Source organism: Aythya fuligula, chromosome W (genome assembly GCF_009819795.1).
Source record: "Aythya fuligula isolate bAytFul2 chromosome W, bAytFul2.pri, whole genome shotgun sequence".
In the NCBI taxonomy this organism is placed as follows: Eukaryota; Metazoa; Chordata; class Aves; order Anseriformes; family Anatidae; genus Aythya; species Aythya fuligula.
The window spans coordinates 1,678,902-1,699,419 of NC_045594.1; the positions used below are offsets into that span (position 1 = coordinate 1,678,902).

The 20,518-nt window shown below is 47.6% G+C and overlaps 1 protein-coding gene across 3 annotated transcripts in view; it reads left to right on the forward strand.

The window, feature by feature from the left end:
* LOC116501378 (ubiquitin-associated protein 2-like) overlaps nucleotides 1–20,518 on the forward strand; it is a 115,776-nt gene that overhangs the window by 22,254 nt on the left and 73,004 nt on the right. The gene's annotated exons all lie outside the window — the stretch shown is intronic.

Sequence of the window (20,518 nt, forward strand, 5' to 3'; positions counted from 1 at the left end):
ATTTATCAGGATGTGTTCTGTTGCTTAGTGTTAATGAGGAAACGAACCCCCGTGTCCCAAATCTAGGCCACATATAATTCTAACCAAGGGGACTTTTATTTTTATTCCATTTTTTATTTGTAAGAGTTGATCATCTCAAGCATAAAAGTATGTAATGCTGAGTGTGTGGGTAAGTTGGTAGGAGAAGAGAGCATTTCACCTTGATTAAATGTATCTTGGTGATGTGCTATCCATTTTTGTGTTGTCTTGTACTTGTCATTTTCTAGTTCAGAATAGTTTTCTGGTTGAAGAATGTCAAATGCTTTCTTACCTTAGCAGACTGTTATAATTGATCATGACATGGAAGAAACTTTCTGAACTCATCTGTCAATAAGAGGCAACACATCCATGTTCTGTTATGTTGGCAAGTCCCTCTGAACCCATTGTTCTCACTATAGAAAATGCAACTCAAATACAGAGAACGTGAAGGGCTGGACAAGGGAGGAGGAAAAAATTAGAAGGGTCTACATCAGTGTGTGAAGGCACATTGCTTATGGAAGTGTGGACCCTCCAACTTCAGGGGTTTGTTGTGAGGCCATTTTCCTTCAAAAGAGCTTTACCATGGATTTGGTATAAAGTTGGAAGCAGAGGTAATACTTGTTCTGAATGCAGATTCCTTAATCTGTTTCTAGCTTCACTTGGCTTTGATGCACTACATGTTTTTTATACCTCATTTGGAAGAATATGTATCTATCCAATTTGAGGAATTAGAGCAGGGAGTGATAGCTATGGAGTCTGTCTATAATCTCTTTAGTACTCTGCCAGCTTTTTTTTTTTTTTTTTTTTTTTTTAAGGCTGTGATCCTTAAGGCTTTGTACTCTCTTTATGAAGATTTTTCAGTTGCAACTGTTGTGACAGTCAGGCTTTGGAGGAGAGTAGAGAAGGGCATGCTTCTTTGCCTAAGACTTGTGTTTGTTTAGCTTGCTACAGGAGTAAGAGCCATTTTATGCCCAACCATATTTTAATTTCTAAAACTTTGGAAGGTAGTTTAAAGGGGGAACACTTCAGATTCCTTTTCCCCCTGCACCCCAAGATCAGGGCAGCAAGAAGGCTTCTGTTACATATTTTCAAGGGTCAAGTCCACAATGGTAATTCAGCATCCTCAGCTGAAATTGTAGTTTACAAAGGCAGGCAGCTTTGGTCTATGACGCATACCTGTGCCCAGAGATAGTGCTATACCCAGCTTCTCAGTGTTCTTCCAAATTATATTGATTTTTTTTCCCTATATGAATAATAATAAACTTCACAAATCCTGAAATCCTTGTGGTTGTCTGAAAATCTTACTTATGATAAAGCATGGATCTGATGCTTTCATAGTTCTTTTTACTGATACTTAGGTTGTATAAAGTGTTACTATAGTATTTTATTTAAGATTTATAGAATCATCCATTTTTGGAGATTTCTTAAAACAATTGAAGATCACTTGGCACCATACCCATTAGCAATGTAGTGCATTCTGAACCATCTAGATTTGGTTCTTAAGTTGTCAGTGCAGTTATTTATTCTCCTTTAAAGTATCTCAAACTCCTGGAGGGTCTTAGTGTGCAATGCAGTTACACAGGCTGTGACATGTGAAGTCATGTGATAGTTACTGGAGGAGACCAAGCTTTCAGTTAAACAAGTAACATGGCATTGCTCAAACAAGTAGTTTTGCACTTCTAATCAGCACCATCTGTGCTTTACCTAAGTTGTCCTATGGTAGTGTAGTCTTCAATACCAGATATGAAATTGAAAAGTGACTTCAGCTTCTTTCTAACCTATACCGCTACAAAAAATGAGTAACCATTCTTTTAGTACTTAATCTCTCAAACAAGACACTAAAACATTGACTTTATACTTGCAAGCTGATTTGCCATCTGCTTGTTTGGTAGTGTTAGTTTTTTCTTTTTTATTCTAGGCAGATGGGATTAGCTGGTCACTGCCTACCTTGAGAGGGTTTCTGAGCTGCTGTTGTGTGAATTAAGAGATCACAGGACCCAAATTACTGATAGTCAACCTTCTTTTCATGTAGTTGCCTGTTGTGAAGCCATGGGCTCTATCTATGTGGTGGTTTTACTGTGCTAGGCAGCTAAACACCACAACCGTGCTCTCACTCCCCCTCCTTAGATGAGGAAGAGAAGAAGTAAAGTAAAGAACAACTCACAGGTTGAAATAAGGATAATTTAATTAAAGGGGGAAAAAAAAAAGACAATTAAGGAAAGATTATTATTAACCAAACAATTTTAACTAAAGGGAAAAAAAGGGGAAGGGGGGGAAAAAAAACAACAAAGGCTGTGTGGAAGTGCAGAGGAAAGAAATTACTCTGTACTTCCCACAAATGAACAATGCTTGACCATGTCCTTGAGACAGGGCTCTAATGCATGTAGCCAGTGTTTGGGAGGAGGACCGATGTTTTCACAATGAGAACCCTCCCTTCTTCCGGTTTCCACATTTTATTGCCGAGTGTGACACCACATGGTATGGAATATCCCTTTGGTTGGTTTAGGTCAGCTGCCCTGGTGATGTTTCTTTTCTCACTTTTTTTGTCCACCCCCTAGGAGGGTTAGAGAGAGTCCTGATGCTGTGCCAGCACTGTTCAGCAGCAGACACAACCCTGGTGTGATACCACTGCTGTTCTAGCTACAAGTGCAGAGCACGGCACTGTATGGGCTGCTGCAGGGAAAGTTAACATCCTAGCCAGACCCAGTACAATCTAGTGCTTTGCGCTTGACGGCACCTTATCTGCATATGCAATTTTCCTGCTTGAATACCTTATCCAGACTATAAGCTCCTAGAGGTGGAGACATTAAAAGCATCTCCCATCTTAATGGTTCACAAATAATACCTTTCTTTGCTTTGCAACTATGGCTCAATAGACTAACCATGCAATTGCATAATGAGTTGCTGTGCTATACTTAGCAAGTGTTTTAGGCATTTTGTTTTCAACTCCTACAGATATTCATGTGGAACTGATATTATCCCTGAATTTATTTTGGGGTTGGATTTTTATATTAAAGCTGAGACGAGTTTGTACCTTGTACAGTTTGTACCTTGTACAGTTTGTACCTTGTACAGTTTGTACCTTGTACAGTTTGTACCTTGTACAGTTTGTACCTTGTACAGTTTGTACCTTGTACAGTTTGTACCTTGTACAGTTTGTACCTTGTACAGTTTGTACCTTGTACAGTTTGTACCTTGTACAGTTTGTACCTTGTACAGTTTGTACCTTGTACAGTTTGTACCTTGTACAGTTTGTACCTTGTACAGTTTGTACCTTGTACAGTTTGTACCTTGTACAGTTTGTACCTTGTACAGTTTGTACCTTGTACAGTTTGTACCTTGTACAGTTTGTACCTTGTACAGTGTTAGTACACAAACTAATAAGGATTCTTCTGGCGGGAATTAAATACCCTGCCTTCTCCCACTTACAGGGAGTGTTCCCTGGAAACACTCCAATTCTGTGTAATTCAATCCCTTTTACTCATTAATTCGTTAAGAGTTCTTCTAAGGAAAAGGTAAAGGTTTACAATAGATAGTTTTAACAGTTTTAATCTTAAAAGTCTTTGTTAAGGCAGTCTCTCAGGTATCAGGGTTAACTGATGCTTTTACCCAGGAATGAGTCCACCCTCTCTCAGCTGTTCTTACTGTTGTCTCAGTAGTCAGGAGCACTTGAAACAGTCTGTCCCACTCAGGTTGCAGTTTCAATTCTCTCCATGTTTGCATCAGATCCCAACTTCCTGCTTGGAATGGATCGATCAGGGCTTCCAAGGGTGCGGTTTGAGCTAACAGTCCACAGGTCCTGAGAAATGACAAAGAGGATGACAGCCCGAGTATATAGTTCTTAAGAAAAGCATCTTTTGTCTCAATTTGAGGTAATCCATTCCCTTTGTCCATGTGCAGCAATCCAAAGAATATTTCATATGGTGAAATTCCCACATCTTTTCTTGGTGCAGTTTGAATTCGGAGACGTGCCAAAGGTAAGCACTTTGTTTGGGGAAGCTGAGTTTCCAGAACTTAGTCAATTGCTTCTTTACTGTCTGATCTGCTCCACCCTTCCAGAAGAGGAAGGATGCCAAGGAGTGTGAAATTTCCACTTCATTCCTAGAGTCCACATTAGCCTTTGCAATGTTTCTGGCATAAAGTGATTTCCTTGATCAGAGTCAATATTTTCAACAATTGCATATCTGGGAGTTATTTGTTCTAGAATTACTTTAGTTACTATGTTCACAGTTGCAGATACTGAAAAATACTGAAGGGAAAGCTTCCACCCACCCTGACAAATGATTGACAAAGACTAATAAGTATTTACATCTACCTACTCTAAGGAGCTCTGTAAAATCTACCTGTATGTTTTGGAAACGTTGAATTCCTGGTTCGCGCCCCCCCCCCCCCTTCCTTTAGGCTGACTGGATAATTTTCCTATTTACCTTTTGACATACTACACAACTGCTGCATACGTGTTCAGCCAGTGTGTGTGTATGTATATATTCCTACACATACATATTTCCATAGAACAGTGTCACATATTGCTTGAATTCCCAATGATCCACTTGATGTATTAGCTAATACTTGACTCATTAGCACTTTATTCAGCATTTTTCTCCCCTCAGGGAGTATCTATTTTAGTTCAGACTTCGTGACTCCTGATTCCTTAACCTCTTTCTTTTAAAACTCTTTAGTTCTTATTAGTTTCGGGTAGGGGTAGCTCAATAATTCCCTCAATCTTCTCTGGATTTATTCTTCATTCCCCATCGGACAATACATGCCCTAAGTACTTCTCTTTCTATGTATTGTGATTTATTTTCCAATCCTTTCAAGACCTGTTTTCCCAGAAAGTTGAATAGCTTGTTAGTGGCTTCTTTTATGACTGTTTTCTCCTGTCCTGACAATAAAAGATCCTCCACATATTTGTAACAGTAACACCTCCTTTGGAGGTTGGAATTACTCCAAAATTTCTTCTAGAATGTCCCTAAATAAATTGGTGGTCCTGTAAAGCCCTGAGGTGAAATTGTCCATCTGCATTGCTGCTTCCACCCCATTTCAGGGTCTTTCCACTCAAAGGCAAATATATCTTTGCTACCAGGGCCTGAGAGTACCCCATTAATAACACTTATTCCAGACTAATTCTTTAATAATGAAAATGGGCATTCAAATAGTAAATCCTTTCCCAACAAGTTAGTCCCTGCCTTGGGTGCATGCAATTATTGCCCAGTGATCATTCTATCCCTAGTCTCAGCTTGGTGTCCTCAAAAAGTGGCACTGTTTTCCCAGTCCCTTCTACCCCCATCACATTTAGGGTTTCATTAGTTAATTTAAGCCCTGATACTTTACAGGCCAATAATGACGTAGCTGCCTCAGTGTATTGGGTTTGATGGCAAGGTTCTGGTAGTGGGGGGGCTGCAGTGGTAGCCCCTGTGAGAAGAATCCAGCAGCTGCCCCAGGTTAGATAAGGGCCAGTTTCAGCTGGCTCCAAAAGGGCCCACTGCTGCTCAGAGCCAAGCAATGAGCAATGCAGTTTGTGCCTCTGTGAGAGCGCATCCAAGAAAAGGAAAACTGCTGCACAACAGCAGCTGGGAGAGTGAGTGAGAAACCTTCCTGCAGATACCAAGGTCAGTGCAGAAGGAGGGGGAGGAGGTGCTCCAGGTGCTGGAGCCAAAGCCCCTCTCTGGCCCACAGAGAGGCCCCTGGTGGGGAAGGCAGACCCCCCCCCAGCAGCCCATGGTGTACCACAGTGGAGCAATTTCCATGCTGCAGCTTGTAGAGAGGAGCCCATGCAGGAGTAGGTGATCAGGGGCAGGGGGTGGACCCCAGGGGGTCCCAAGCCAGACCAACACCCTCCTGACATATAGACCCTGTGGCACAGACTAACACCTGGAGCAGCTCCCAAAGAGCCCATTTTTCACTGCCTGTGGAGAAATCCACACAGGACCAGCCCGGGAAAGTTGGCATTCCACAAGAGGGGCCCCACGCCAGAGCAGGGGAGAGAGTGACTGTGAAAGACCAGTGGAAACGAAGCACTACAGGCTGACAGCAGCTCCCCCGCCTATTCTGAATTTATAACAGCAATCTCTCTTCCTCCTTCTGTTCCAGATACTCCTGTTTAGGATACCTATTTTTGAAGTGGCTAGCATGGACACATCTTCTCAAAGCCTGTCCTTGCTAGGATTTAGGCTGCATCACAGGCAGCTTTGCCTGCCTTCCATTCCCCTCCTAAACATTTTTCTCCAGTGAATAACATACTCAAGATTGACATTCCCCCCTCCCCCTGGAATATATATTAGGCCTCAGAAACAGATTTGACTTCTCTGCTAGTTCTATAGGGTCCTCAATTAAAGACTTTTAAGAAACAACACCTTAAGTTTAAGTTAAAACTCCTTACCTCTCTGCTGGTAAGGAGCGGAGGAGTTCACCTAAGAGGATACATGGTTAGTGTTAGTACCATTAGCATCAGGGAAGGTGAAATTATCAATATCTCCTCTACCTTGTTATAATTCTTATCAGAGCCTAGAGTGCACTTCTTCTACAGGGACAGCATCAATTGCAGTCCCTGTCTCCCTTCCTGGAGCAGCTGCTGCTGCCTCCGGTGCAATATTAGGATTATAGAGAGCATAACTTGATTCCTCCTCTGAAAAAGGAGTCTTATTGTTTACATATAAATTCAAAGCCTGAATTTTCAGCAGACCTGTATTTTGGCCAAAATACTGAAGTTTCTTTTATTGGCTTTTTAGGCCAGACAATTACAAAATATGTAACTTTTTATTTTAAATCTTTTTCCCTAGTTTTTGGGTTGTTTTTCCAAATCCTTATCATTCTCTCCAAAGGACTGTTTTTAGGCACAATCCCAGGGTCTCCAACCCCACCCTGCTGACTCTTGGAACCCTTAATCCCCAGCTCTTCCTGACGTGCTGCTGTGGACTTTACCACCCACAGGGTACCACACGCCTTCACCTAGGATTAGGAGAGAGGTGGGGTGTACTGCCGAGCACCTCACTGTGCTCGGGGTACCGTACACCTAAGGGCCCAAACCCCTGAGACTCTCTCTTGCTCATCTCTCTTTCGCTTCGTCCCTCTCCAGCCCAGGGAACATCGTTCATCCCCTCACAGGACTACAAAACCTCACAGATTGGAACTCCACGCTCTCTTTGCACTATAAGTGCATCCCATTCACATTCCACACAAGAGTCTCCCCGAACCCACCCCAAGGTGATATACGGTAAAGTTTCCCTTACCTTGGTCTGTGCATGGACTTCCTGGTCTGGGTTATCAGCAGTTATCCCTGTGACTGTGGTGGCTTCCCTTTTCCCCAGTGTTTTATGGAGCCTGTCTTCAGATTAATCTTCAGATTAACAGTCTCGGTCCTTTACTGGCCATACCGAGACAACCCACCACCCCTGATGGGACCGCTGAAATCAGTGGGGTGCACCTTCCTGTTGGTGGTAGCAAGAACTCTTCGGTAGGCAAAAAGATCCCAGACGAACCCCCAAATTGTGAGAAAAATCTCAATAATTTTCTTCAGACAGGATCTTCTGTGAAGCTATTTTATTTGCAATTGCAATGGTGGGCGTCCTGCCAATTACAGAATCACAGGATTGTCTAGGTTGGAAGAGATCTCAAGATCATTGAATCCAACCTCTGACCTAACACTAACCAGTCCTCCACTAAACCATACCACTAAGCTCTACATCTAAACCTCTTTTAAAGACCTCCAGGGATGGTGACTCCACCACTTCCCTGGGCAGCCCATTCCAATGCCTCACAACCCTATCAGTAAAGAAGTTGTTCTTCCTAACATCCAACCTAAAACTCCCCTGGCTCAACTTAAGCCCATTCCCCCTCGTCCTGTCACCAGGCACGTGGGAGAACAGACCAACCCCCACCTCGCTACAGCCTCCTTTAATGTACTTATAGAGAGCGATAAGGTTGCCCCTGAGCCTCCTCTTCTCCAGGCTGAACAAGCCCAGCTCCCTCAGCCGCTCCTCGTAGGACTTGTTCTCCAGACCCCTCACCAGCTTCGTCGCCCTTCTCTGGACTCGGTCAAGCACCTCGATGTCCTTCTTGTAGCGAGGGGCCCAAAACTGAACACAGTACTCGAGGTGCGGCCTCACCAGAGCCGAGTACAGGGGGACGATCACTTCCCTAGCCCTGCTGGTCACACTGTTCCTGATACAAGCCAGGATGCTGTTGGCCTTCTTGGCCACCTGAGCACACTGCTAGCTCATATTCAGCCGACTATCAACCAATACTCCCAGGTCCTTCTCTGCCTGGCAGCTTTCCAACCACTCATCTCCCAGCCTGTAGTTCTGCTTGGGGTTATTGTGCCCCAGGTGCAGGACCCGGCACTTGGCCTTGTTGAACTTCATACAGTTGACCTCAACCTATCAGTCCAGCCTATCCAGATCCTCCTGCAGAGCCTTCCTACCCTCGAGCAGATTGACACATGCACCTAACTTGGTGGCATCTGCATCACGTACAGACTGGGCGATGAGACGCTGGAGAGCAGCCTAGAAGAGAGGGATCTGGGGGTCGTGGTAGACAGCAAGTTGAATATGAGCCAGCAGTGTGCCCTGGCAGCCAGGAGGGCCAACCGTGTCCTGGGGTGCATCAAGCACGGCATCGCTAGTAGGTCAAGGGAGGTGATTGTCCCGCTCTACTCTGCGCTGGTGTGGCCTCACCTCGTGTACTGTGTGCAGTTCTGGGCACCACAGTATAAAAAGGACATGAAACTGTTGGAGAGTGTCCAGAGGAGGGCTACGAAGATGGTGAAAGGCCTGGAGGGGAAGACGTACGAAGAACGGCTGAGGTCACTGGGCCTGTTCAGCCTGGAGAAGAGGAGGCTGAGGGGAGATCTCATCACAGTCTACAACTTCCTCGTAAGGGGGTGTCGAGAGGCAGGAGACCTTTTCTCCATTAACACCAGTGACAGGACCCGCGGGAACGGGGTTAAGCTGAGGCAGGGGAAATTTAGGCTTGACATCAGGAGGGGGTTCTTCACAGAGAGGGTGGTTGCACACTGGAACAGGCTCCCCAGGGAAGTGGTCACTGCACCGAGCCTGTCTGAATTTAAGAAGAGATTGGACTGTGCACTTAGTCACATGGTCTGAACTTTTGGGTAGACCTGTGTGGTGTCAAGAGTTGGACTTGATGATCCTTAAGGGTCCCTTCCAACTCAGGATATTCTATGATTCTAACTTACTGAGGGTGCAGTCGATCCCCTCATCCAGATCATCAATAAAGATATTAAAGAGGACTGGCCCCAGTACCGAGCCTTGGGGAACGCCACTAGTGGTGTTCAAATCCAACTGGATTTGACTCCATTCACCACAACTCTTTGGGCACAGCTATCCAGCTAGTTTTTAACCCAACGAAGCATATGCCAGTCCAAGCCACGAGTACCCAGAATGCTGTGGGAAACGGTGTCAAAAGCCTTGCTGAAGTCAAGGTATCACAGAATTTCTAGGTTGGAAGAGCCCTCAAGATCATCGAGTCCAACCTCTGACCTAACGCTAGCAGTCCCCACTAAACCATATCCCTAAGCTCTACATCTGAACGTCTTTTGAAGACTTCCAGGGATGGTGACTCCACCACTTCCCTGGGCAGCCTGTTCCAATGTTTAAAAACCCTTTCAGTGAAGAAGTTCTTCCTAACATCTAACCTAAAACTCCCCTGGCTCAACTTAAGCCCATTCCCCCTCGTCCTGTCACCAGGCACGTGGGAGAACAGACCAACCCCCACCTCGCTACAGCCTCCTTTAATGTACTTATAGAGAGCGATAAGGTTGCCCCTGAGCCTCCTCTTCTCCAGGCTGAACAAGCCCAGCTCCCTCAGCCGCTCCTGTCGCGTTAAGGGGTGTAGCTGATTAACCGTTACGGGCCCGGTCAGATTCAGGATACTGAACCAGTCGGACATTCACCAAAAACACATTAACCGTCTGGGGGTCCAGTCAGACATTCACCAAAAACGCATTAACGGCCTGGGGGTCCGTTCAGACATTCACCAAAAACGCATTAACCATCTGGGGGTCCGTTCGGACATTCACCAAAAATTCATTAACCGCCTGGGGGTCTGGTTAGATTCAGAACACTGAACTATCACGGATAACCACCCTCACCCTCGTTGCACTCAATGAGAGTTATCACAATGCAATCAAGTATGGTTTATTACAGCAACAGATAATCAGGTTCTTTTGGATTGCCGGCGATAGTGACTGTCTGCAAAAGCAAGCTAGTATGCATAAAATACACAGGTGTTATAGGTGTTATAGATGTTATAGATGTTACAGGTGTTTATAGGTGTTACAGATGTTACAGGTGTTACAGATGTTATAGATGTTACAGGTGTTACAGGTGCGCAGCCTAGAAATAAACGCGTTAAAAAGGATCAGAGACTCTATAGAGATTTATAAGCAAGTATTTAGATCTCACCCAAAGGCGTCCCAATGGGGGGGGAAGAGAGGCTCAGCCCGTCGACTGATCCCAGGAGTCAGGAGGTCCTAAGGATGTTGTCCTCGGGATGGTATCTCCCCTGATGGTGGTATCTTCCCTCACATCCCCTTTCTCTTGGGCCAATTTATATTATTTTCTATCTTTTAGGTGGAGCTTGAGTGGCTCTAGTCAAGCATATCTTAGTTATGATTGGTGTAAAGTTTTCCCGTCTCCGTTTAAAGCAATAAACTCCGAGAAATTCAGAGCGCATGCTCAGTGAGGGGTGGTCGCACCTTGGAGGCAGGTAGCTTTTGGGATGGAGGTGTGTTTTGGTATTATAATGATATTATAATGAGCAAAAAGTACACTAGGGTACAGCATTTGTCAAAACATGACAGGTCTTTGGCTTAGGGTGGCAAAAAGTGCAGCTTTGTGCACAAGAACAATCGAGGCCCCATCTGATTACAGAGCCTAGCCGTGGTGTCTCCACTCCACTCTACACTCCGTGCTGTTCCTTAGAGCTAGCACACCAAGTTTCCCCAGCGCGATAGCATCAAAGGTTGGGAGCCTAGGGAACGCTCAGATAATGCAGTTATGCCCTACCCTGAAAGCCTCTTCAATGCTGTACCTTTTCCTCAAAAATGTGAATGTTAGTTTTATTTTCCTAGTTACTTCAGGCATTTACACCACAGCTCCTCATAGGACTTGTTCTCCAGGCCCCTCACCAGCTTCATCGCCCTTCTCTGCACCCGCTCAAGCACCTCGATGTCCTTCTTGTAGCGAGGGGCCCAAAACTGAACACAGTACTCGAGGTGCGGCCTCACCAGAGCCGAGTACAGGGGGACGATCACCTCCATAGCCCTGCTGGTCACACTGTTCCTGATACAAGCCAGGATGCTGTTGGCCTTTTTGGCCACCTGAGCACACTGCTAGCTCATATTCAGCTGACTATCAACCAATACTCCCAGGTCCTTCTCTGCCTGGCAGCTTTCCAACCACTCATCTCCCAGCCTGTAGTTCTGCTTGGGGTTATTGTGCCCCAGGTGCAGGACCCGGCACTTGGCCTTGTTGAACTTCATACAGTTGACCTCAGCCCATCGGTGCAGCCTATCCAGATCCTCCTGCAGAGCTTTCCTACCTTCAAGCAGATTGACACACGCACCTAACTTGGTGTCATCTGCGAACTTACTGAGGGTGCACTCGATGCCCTCGTCCAGATCATCGATGAAGATATTAAAGAGGACCGGCCCCAGCACCGAGCCCTGGGGGACGCCACTAGTGACTGGCCTCCAACTGGACTTGGCTCCATTCACCACGACTCTTTGGGCCCGGCTATCCAGCCAGTTTCTAACCCAACGAAGCGTGCGCCAGTCCAAGCCAAGAGCAGCCAGTTTCTTGAGGAGAATGCTGTGGGAGACGGTGTCAAAAGCCTTGCTGAAGTCAAGGTAGACCACATCCACAGCCTTTCCCTCATCCACCCAGTGCGTCACTTTGTCATAGAAGGAGATCAGGTTCGTCAAGCAGGACCTGCCTTTCATAAACCCATGCTGACTGGGCCTGATCGCCTGCTTGCCCTGCAAGTGCTGCGTGATGACTCTCAGGAGGATCTGCTCCATGAGCTTCCCTGGCACTGAGGTCAAACTGACAGGCCTGTAGTTTCCCGGGTCTGCCCTCCGGCCCTTCTTGTAGATGGGCGTCACATTTGCTAGCCGCCAGTCAACTGGGACCTCCCCCGATAGCCAGGACTGCTGATAAATGATGGACAGTGGCTTGGCCAGCTCCTCTGCCAGTTCTCTCAGTACCCTTGGGTGGATCCCATCCAGCCCCATCGACTTGTGCACATCCAAGTGCCGTAGTAGGTCACCAACCAGTTCTTCGTGGATAGTGAGGGCCACATCCTGCTCCCCATCCCCTTCCACCAGCTCAGGGTACTGAGTATCCAGAGAAGAACCGGTATTGCCGCTAAAGACTGAGGCAAAGAAGGCATTGAGCACTTCCGCCTTTTCCTCATCTCTTGTAACTAAGTTTCCCCCCGCATCCAGTAAAGGATGGAGATTCTCCTTAGTCCTCCTTTTTGTGTTGATGTATTTATAGAAACGCTTTTTGTTATCTTTAACGGCAGTAGCCAGATTGAGCTCCAGATGAGCTTTGGCCTTCCTAATTTTGTCCCTGCACAGCCTCGCTACATCCTTATAGTCCTCCCTAGTGGCCTGCCCACTTTTCCAAAGCTTATAAACCCTCTTTTTTCTCCTAAGCTCAAGCCACAATTCTCTGTTGAGCTAGGCTGGTCTTCTTCCCCGCCAGCTCGTCTTTGGGCACGTGGGGACAGACCGCTCCTGCGCCATTAAGATTTCCCTCTTGAAGAGCGCCCAGCCTTCCTGGACCCCTCTGCCCTTCAGAACCGCCTCCCAAGGGACTCCACCAACTAGTGTCCTGAGCAGCTCAAAGTCAGCCCTCCGGAAGTCCGATACAGCGGTTTTACTGGTCCCCTTCCTGGCCTCGCCAAGAATAGAGAACTCCACCATTTCGTGGTCACTCTGCCCAAGACAGCTCCCGACAATCACATCCTCCACCAGTCCTTCTCTGTTTGTGAAGAGAAGGTCTAGTGGGGTGCCACCCCTGGTAGGTTCACTAACCAGCTGCATCAGGAAGCTATCTTCCACGCTCTCCAGAAACCTCCTAGACTGCTTTCTCTGGGCTGTGTTGTGCTTCCAGGATATGTCAGGGAAGTTGAAGTCCCCCACGAGTACAAGAGCTGACGATTTCGCAACTTCTGTCAGCTGCCTGTAGAGTTCCTCATCTGTCTCCTCATCCTGGTTCGGCGGTCTATAGCAGACCCCGACCAGGACACTAGCCTTGTTGTCCCTGCCGATCCTAACCCAAAGGGACTCGACCTTGTCATTCCCAGCCTCAAGTTCCACAACAACGAAAAATTCTCTAATATAGAGAGCCATACCACCACCCCTTCTGTGCTGCCTGTCCCTTCTAAAGAGCTTATAGCCAGGCATTGCAGCACTCCAGTCATGAGAGTGGTCCCACCACGTCTCCGTGATGGCAACCAAGTCGTAGCCTGCCTGCTGCACGATGGCTTCCAGCTCCTCCTGTTTGTTACCCATGCTGCGTGCATTGGTGTAGATGCACTTCAGCTGGGGCATTGCCTTATCCTCCGGCCTTGCCATCGTTCCCCCTGGCTCAGCCCCAACAATCCTAGCCTCAGCCCCATCCCCCTTCCTACCTAGTTTAAAGCCCTCTCAATGAGCCCTGCCAGCTCCTGGCCCAGGATCCTTTTTCCCCTAAAAGATAGGGACCCGTCTGCGGCCATCAGGCCAGGTGCTGAGTAAAGTGCCCCATGATCAAAAAACCCAAGATTTCTGCGTTGGCACCAGCCCTGGAGCCACGTGTTTAACAGGTGGGCTTTCCGTGTCCTCTCTGAACCCCTCCCTGCCACCGTAGGGATGGATGAAAACACCACCTGCACTCCCGCTCCATCCACTAACCGACCCAGTCCCCTAAAGTCTCTTTTGATAGCCTTGAGGCTTCTCTCTTCGATGTTGTCACTGCCCGCCTGGACTATCAAAAGAGGGTAATAGTCAGAGGGGCTTACCAGGTTGGGAAGCTTCCTGGCAACGTCCCTGACCCTGGCCCCAGGGAGACAGCAGACTTCCCTACGGGTAGGGTCAGGCCGACAAATAGGGCCCTCTGTTCCCCTAAGTATCGAGTCTCCATCAACAATCACCCTTCTGTCTTTCTTGGTGGAGGCAGTCCTGAGGCGTGGAGTCGACCTCCTCGCCCTAGGCATCCTCCTGGGAACACTTGCTACCTCTTCCTCAGCTACTGGTCTGTCGAGCTCCAGGGCCTCAAACCTGTTGTATAAGGGCACTTGGTAATGCGGGGCCGGAAGGGGAGGGCGTCGCCTGCGATGTCGAGCAGGGACCTGTTTCCATTCCTCCTCAGCTCCCAGATCCCCTCCCTCTGCCCGACAGCTACAGGGCAGGGGGTCCACCCCCATTTGAGGAGTCTCACCTCGGTACCTCCCCTTGAGGCCCTGCAGGGAGTTACTCCAGAAGTCTCTCTCTCGCTCACACTCCCTGATGGCCCTCAACCTCTCCACCTCCTCCTTGAGCTCCGCCACCATGCGGACCAGGTCATCCACCTGCTCGCACCTCACGCACGCAGTTTCTCTGCCTCCCGCCGATGGCAGGAACAGGCTCAGACACTCCCTGAAAGGCCATAGAGAGTGGTAGACCACTCTCCCTGGTAGACCACATCCACAGCCTTTCCCTCATCTACCAAGCGTGTCACTTTGTCACAGAAGGAGATCAGGTTCGTTAAGCAGGACCTGCCTTTCATAAACCCATGCTGACTGGGCCTGATCACCTGGTTGCCACGTAAGTGCTGCGTGATGACACTGAAGGTAGGTTGAGAACTGGCTGACTGGCTGAGCTCAGAGGGTGGTGATCGGCGGCACAGAGTCTGTCTGGAGACCCATGACTAGCGGTGTTCCCCAGGGGTTGGTGCTGGGTCCAGTATCGTTCAACATCTTCATTGACGACCTTGATGAGGGAATAGCATACACCCTCAGCAAGTACGCCGATGACACAGGGAGGAGTGGCTGACACGCCAGAAGGCTGTGCTGCCATTCAATGAGACCTGGACAGGTTGGAAAGCTGGGCATGGAAGAAACCAAATGAGGCTTAACAAGAGCAAGTGTAGAGTCCTGCACCTGGGAAGGAACAACCGCATCTATCAGTGCAGGCTGGGGGACGACCTGCTGGAGAGGAGCTCTGAGGAGAAGGACCCTGGGGGTCCTGGTGGACGACAGGTTGACCATGAGCCAGCAGTGTGCCCTCATGGCCAAGAAGGACAACGGGATCCTGGCATGCATTAAAAGGGAGTGTGGCCAGCAGGTCAAGGGAGGTGATCCTCCCCCTCTACTCTGCCCTGGGCAGGCCTCACCTGGGGTACTGTGTCCAGTTCTGGGCTCCCCGGTACAAGAAAGACAGGGATCTCCTGGAAAGAATCCAGCGGAGGGCCACAAAGATGATACGGGGCCTGGAGCATCTTCCTTATGAGGAAAGGCTGAGAGACCTGGGTCTGTTCAGCCTGGAGAAAAGAAGACTGAGAGGGGATCTCATCAATGTGTATAAATACCTGAGGTGTGGGAGACAGAGGGATTTGGCCAACCTCTTCTCAGTGGTTTGTGGGGACAGGACAAGGCGTAATGGTCACAAGATGGAACACAGGAAGTTCTGTACCAACATGCGAAAGACCTTCTTCACGGTGAGGGTGATGGAGCACTTGGAACAGGCTGCCTAGGGAGGTTGTGGAGTCTCCTTCTCTGGAGATATTTAAGGCCTGTCTGGATGCCTACATTTGGGCAACCTGCTCTAAGGAACCTGCTTTGGCAGAGGGAGATTTGACCCGATGATCTCTTGATGTCCCTTTCAACCCCTACAATTCTGTGATTCTGTCATAACCAAGTCTTCAAATCTCACCAAAAGGCATCCCAATGGGTGGATGAGAGGCTCAGCCCGTCGACTGATCCCAGGAGTCAGGAGGTCCTTGGGACGGTGTATTCACTCGGGATGGTATCTCCCCTGACGGTGGTATCTTCCCCTAACATCCCCAATTTATATTATTTTCTATCTTTTAGGTGGAGCTTGAGTGACTCTAGTCAAGCATATCTTAGTTATGATTGGTGAAAAGTTCTCCCGTCTCTGTTTAATGGTATAGGCTCCAAGAAATTCAGAGCACGTGCTCAGTGCGGGGTGGTTGCACCTTGGAGGTGGGTCGCTTTTGGGATGGAGGTGTGTTTTGGTATTATAATGATATTATAATGAGCAGAAGTACACTAGAGTACGGCATTTGTCAAAACATGACAGGTCCTTTGCTCAGGGTAGCAAAAGGTGCAGCTTATCGGTCCTGGTGTGCACAAGAACAATAGAGTCCCCACCTGGTACAGAGCTTAGCCATGGTGTCTCCACTCCACTCTATGATCCGTACTGTTCCTTAGGGCTAGCACACCAAGTTTCCCCAGCGTGATAGCATCTAAGGTTAGAAGCTTAGGGAACATTCAGGTAATGCAGTTATGCCCTACCCTGAAAGCCTCTTCTTCGATGCTTGTTGAGGGATTTTTGAAACAGCAAAGATCCCATGGCTTGCTGCAGCTGAGTAAACCAAGCTACCAGGACAACTATGAGAAGTTCCCATGGCAGTGTTCCCACATCGCCCAATTGAGGAATTTAGAAAAATATTGTTGCCAGCAGTTGACTTCAAGTACGGGATCTACGTTACTGCTAATCACAAGGGGGTTGTTTTCTTGTAGTTGTTTGTCTGAGTGCTTTTGACCAATAATCTTGTGTGAGACACTATCCGCCCCTGTTAAGTTTGCTATAAAAGTTAGGCTATTTGGGTAATAAAGAGAGAGCATGATCTGACCATACTAGTGTCTGTCATGTTTTCGGCCGTTCTTCCTGCAACATATGGCGCACGAACAGGCTGAGAGATGCTGAGAGACTCTGAGCACAGATCCAAATACAGAGATCGCGGTAGGCCACGGAGATTGATTGATTGATACAGAGATCGCGGTGAGACACCGAGATTGATTGATAGAGATCACGGTGAGACGTGGAGATTGATTGATTGGTTGATACAGATTGAGGTGAGACGCGGAGATTGATTGATAGAGATAGCGGTGAGATGCGGAGATTGATAGAGATTGCGGTGAGACACGGAGATTGATTGACTGATACAGATCGCGGTGAGATGCGGGAACAGAGGAATTGCGGTGAGACGCGGAAAAGTGACGTATTGCGGTGAGATGCAGGACATCCGGAGTCCAGTTGCTATGGGAGATCGGAGGCGTCTGTGGAAATGGCAGCTGGCTATGACGGTGGCGCAAGCTTTCTCAGTACCGTCTGGGACTGACAGACCGCCGAGTACGAAACCTGAGACCTCAGGAATGCGGCTGACACGATCTTTATCGTTGGTTCTTGCACCCACCGCGGTTAGGGATATGACCTCTCCAATAAAGGAATCAGCGGCAGAAATAACTGAGGGACTATCGGGGCAGAGTGCTGATGTGGAGTGGGGGCTGCCCTCCCCACCCCCCCGTGCCGGAAAATCTTGATAAAGCTGTGCTGCCAGCATCTGTGCCGCTGCCAGGCAGCAATAAATCCACTCGGGATGCTTCATCAATGAGAGGTGCAGCAGCAGCTTGCGAAAATTGACCTTCACTGGAGGAGTTGTTCCAAGAACTGCTAGTGAAATTTGAGAACTTAAAACTTACGGATTCGGAGGAGCCTCCTCTCTCGTCTGCCCCACCGGAGCCGACTCCCTCATTATCCGTTGCTACAACACCGTCGGCACCAAGGAGGGACAGGTGCTCCGACATCATATGTGATGCTTTCATAGAGGGGCATAGGCGTGCTACATCCTTGGCCTGCCCTATTATTATCGACCCTGTGCAAGGCACTGGGTTGTGGCAGCCACATGACTGCAAGCTTTTACAACAAGCTCGAAAAATGGTTTTGGACTATGGATTACAATCCCAGGCGGCTCAACAGATAATTCAATGGATTTTTCAAGCGAAACCAATGTGTCCACTTGACTGTCGAAACTTGGCGCGTTTAATGTTAACTCCTTCCCCATTGTTATTGTTTGAAAGGGAATGGTTGCAGTTACCACAGGGGGAAGTGGGTCAACCGCGTCAACCGGGGGACCCTCTGTATGGGATTACTGCCGCGATGTTAATGGGAACGGATCCTTATCTCAATACCCAGATTCAGCTGCAGTTCCCTGCAATTATTCACCCAGCAGCTGCGCAGCTCGCACTGAGGGCTCTTCTTAGTCTCCCAGGGGAAAAGAAAGCATCTCCATTCGCATCTGTAGAACAGGCCCCTGGGGAACCACATGCTAAATTTATCAATCAGTCCAGGCAACCAGATGTGGTGGCACAGGACTGTCAGAGATTTGCTTTTACGGTACCCTCCATTAACAAACAGGCCCCGTCAAAGCGCTATGAATGGCTAGTGCTTCTACAGGGGATGAGGAATTCCCCTACATTATGTCAATTATATGTGGCCTGGGCATTACAACCAATTCGGGCAGCGTGGTGTGACATAATTATTTACCATTGTATGGATAACATTCGGTTTGGTAGGCCAGAATGCTTCCAGGATTCAGATTTAAAGTTTATTCGGGATACTTTTGAAGCAACAGGGTTGAAGATAGCCCCAGAGAAGGTTCAACAGAAACAGCCATGGCTATACTTGGGATGGAAAATGTCAGACTCTACTATTCGTCCCCAGAAAGGTGATATAACTATGGTGTTACATAATTTGATAAATGTACAAATGTTCCTGGATAATATTCAGTGGGGTTGGCACATTGTACGGATTACTAATGACGACTTAGCTATATTACTACCTTTATTGCGGTGCAGGAGTGCAGAGCTGCAGATTACACTAACAAATGACCACCGGCAGGCTCTTTCACAAATAGCTTCTAAGGTTGCAGCCGCATAGCACATAGCACTCTCCTTCACAATTAGCAATCATGTGTCTCATCCATTTGCGGTGCTTGGTCAGTGGCAAAAAGACAAGGGGGAGAGTAAGGGGCGACAAAGACAGAAACAGTATCAGGAGGATGCCACTGACACTAACAGCACGGGTAATAGGAGTAGTATAAGTGACAAAGGTGATGGCAAGGGTGGAATGATAGGACAGCATTTTCGAGTTCTGGAATGGATTTTCCTACTGATTCAGCCAAAAATGAGTGTTCTGACACGGGCAGAAGCTATCGCAGAGTTAGTACGTGAGGGTCGCTCTCAAAGTATTGAGATCAGCGGGCAGGAACCAGGAGATCTGCCAGGATCACTTGGAATGGTGTTTACAGCAATCCATACCACTACAAGAAGCTGTGTTAGATTACCTGGGATTGGTACATTCCTGAACTCCAAAGGGGCCTCTCTGGCAAGTTATAAGATCATATAAATGGCAGATAGTACCACGGCTTTCGTCCCGACCAGTGGTGGGTCGCACTGTATACACTGATGCAGGTGCAGCAAGTAGGAAGGCTGTGTGTGTGTGGTACGAGAACGGAAGTTGGGAGAAATACATAATTCCGGGGGAGACAGGGGATTCATTACAAACATTGGCATTGTCTGCAGTTGTTTGGACTTGTCAGTGCTGGATGAATGAGCCAATTAATTTCGTCTCAGGCTTTCTGTATGTTGTCAATATGGTAAAACGGATAGAGGATGCCTTGATACGGCAAACTAAGAGGGACAGATTGTTATTGTTTCTGCAGCTGCGAGATGCCATTCAGGGGAGAACTGCACCTTACTGTGTTATCCATATACGTAGTCACCAGTTCTCAATTGAGTTAATAGAAGGTAATTCACAAGTAGACAAATTGGTGAGTATTGATACTTTTTCAAGATTCATATGGGCAACGGCACAGGGGGGAGTAAAAGCACACCTTGTGCGTAGACATCTGATGGTGTGTGTGGCCATTATGGGAGTGCCACAGCAGATCAAGACGGACGATGGTCCAGCGTATGTCAGCAAAAGGGTTAGAAAATTTATGAAAATGTGGGGAGTAAAGCATATCACAGGTGTTCCATATTCTCCCACGGGCCAAGTGATGGTTGAACGATCACATCAGGTTTTAAAGGAACAATTAGTGAGGTTAAAAGAGATCAAGAACATTGATGAGCGATTGTCCGAGGCGGTGTTTGTCTTGAATCACTTATGTTGACTAGTGACCAAGAAGACCCTCCTGCGAGTATTCATTTTCAAACAATAAATATAGCAGCACCAAATGTGTTACCACAAATAAGAATGAATTACTGAGATCCTCCTACAGGAACTTGGAAAGGGCCATACAGGTACAGAAATACAAGTAACACCTGTGGTTACAATGACACTGCTAGGCAGGGTTTAGGGGCTTATGGTGCGGAGACAAGAGGTAACAACTACAGCATTTGGAACAATTGTACAGCTATGGCCTTACCTCCTGATGTTTTTCTGATTTGCGGGGATAGGGACTGGCAAGGTATCCCTGCAAATGCTATCGGA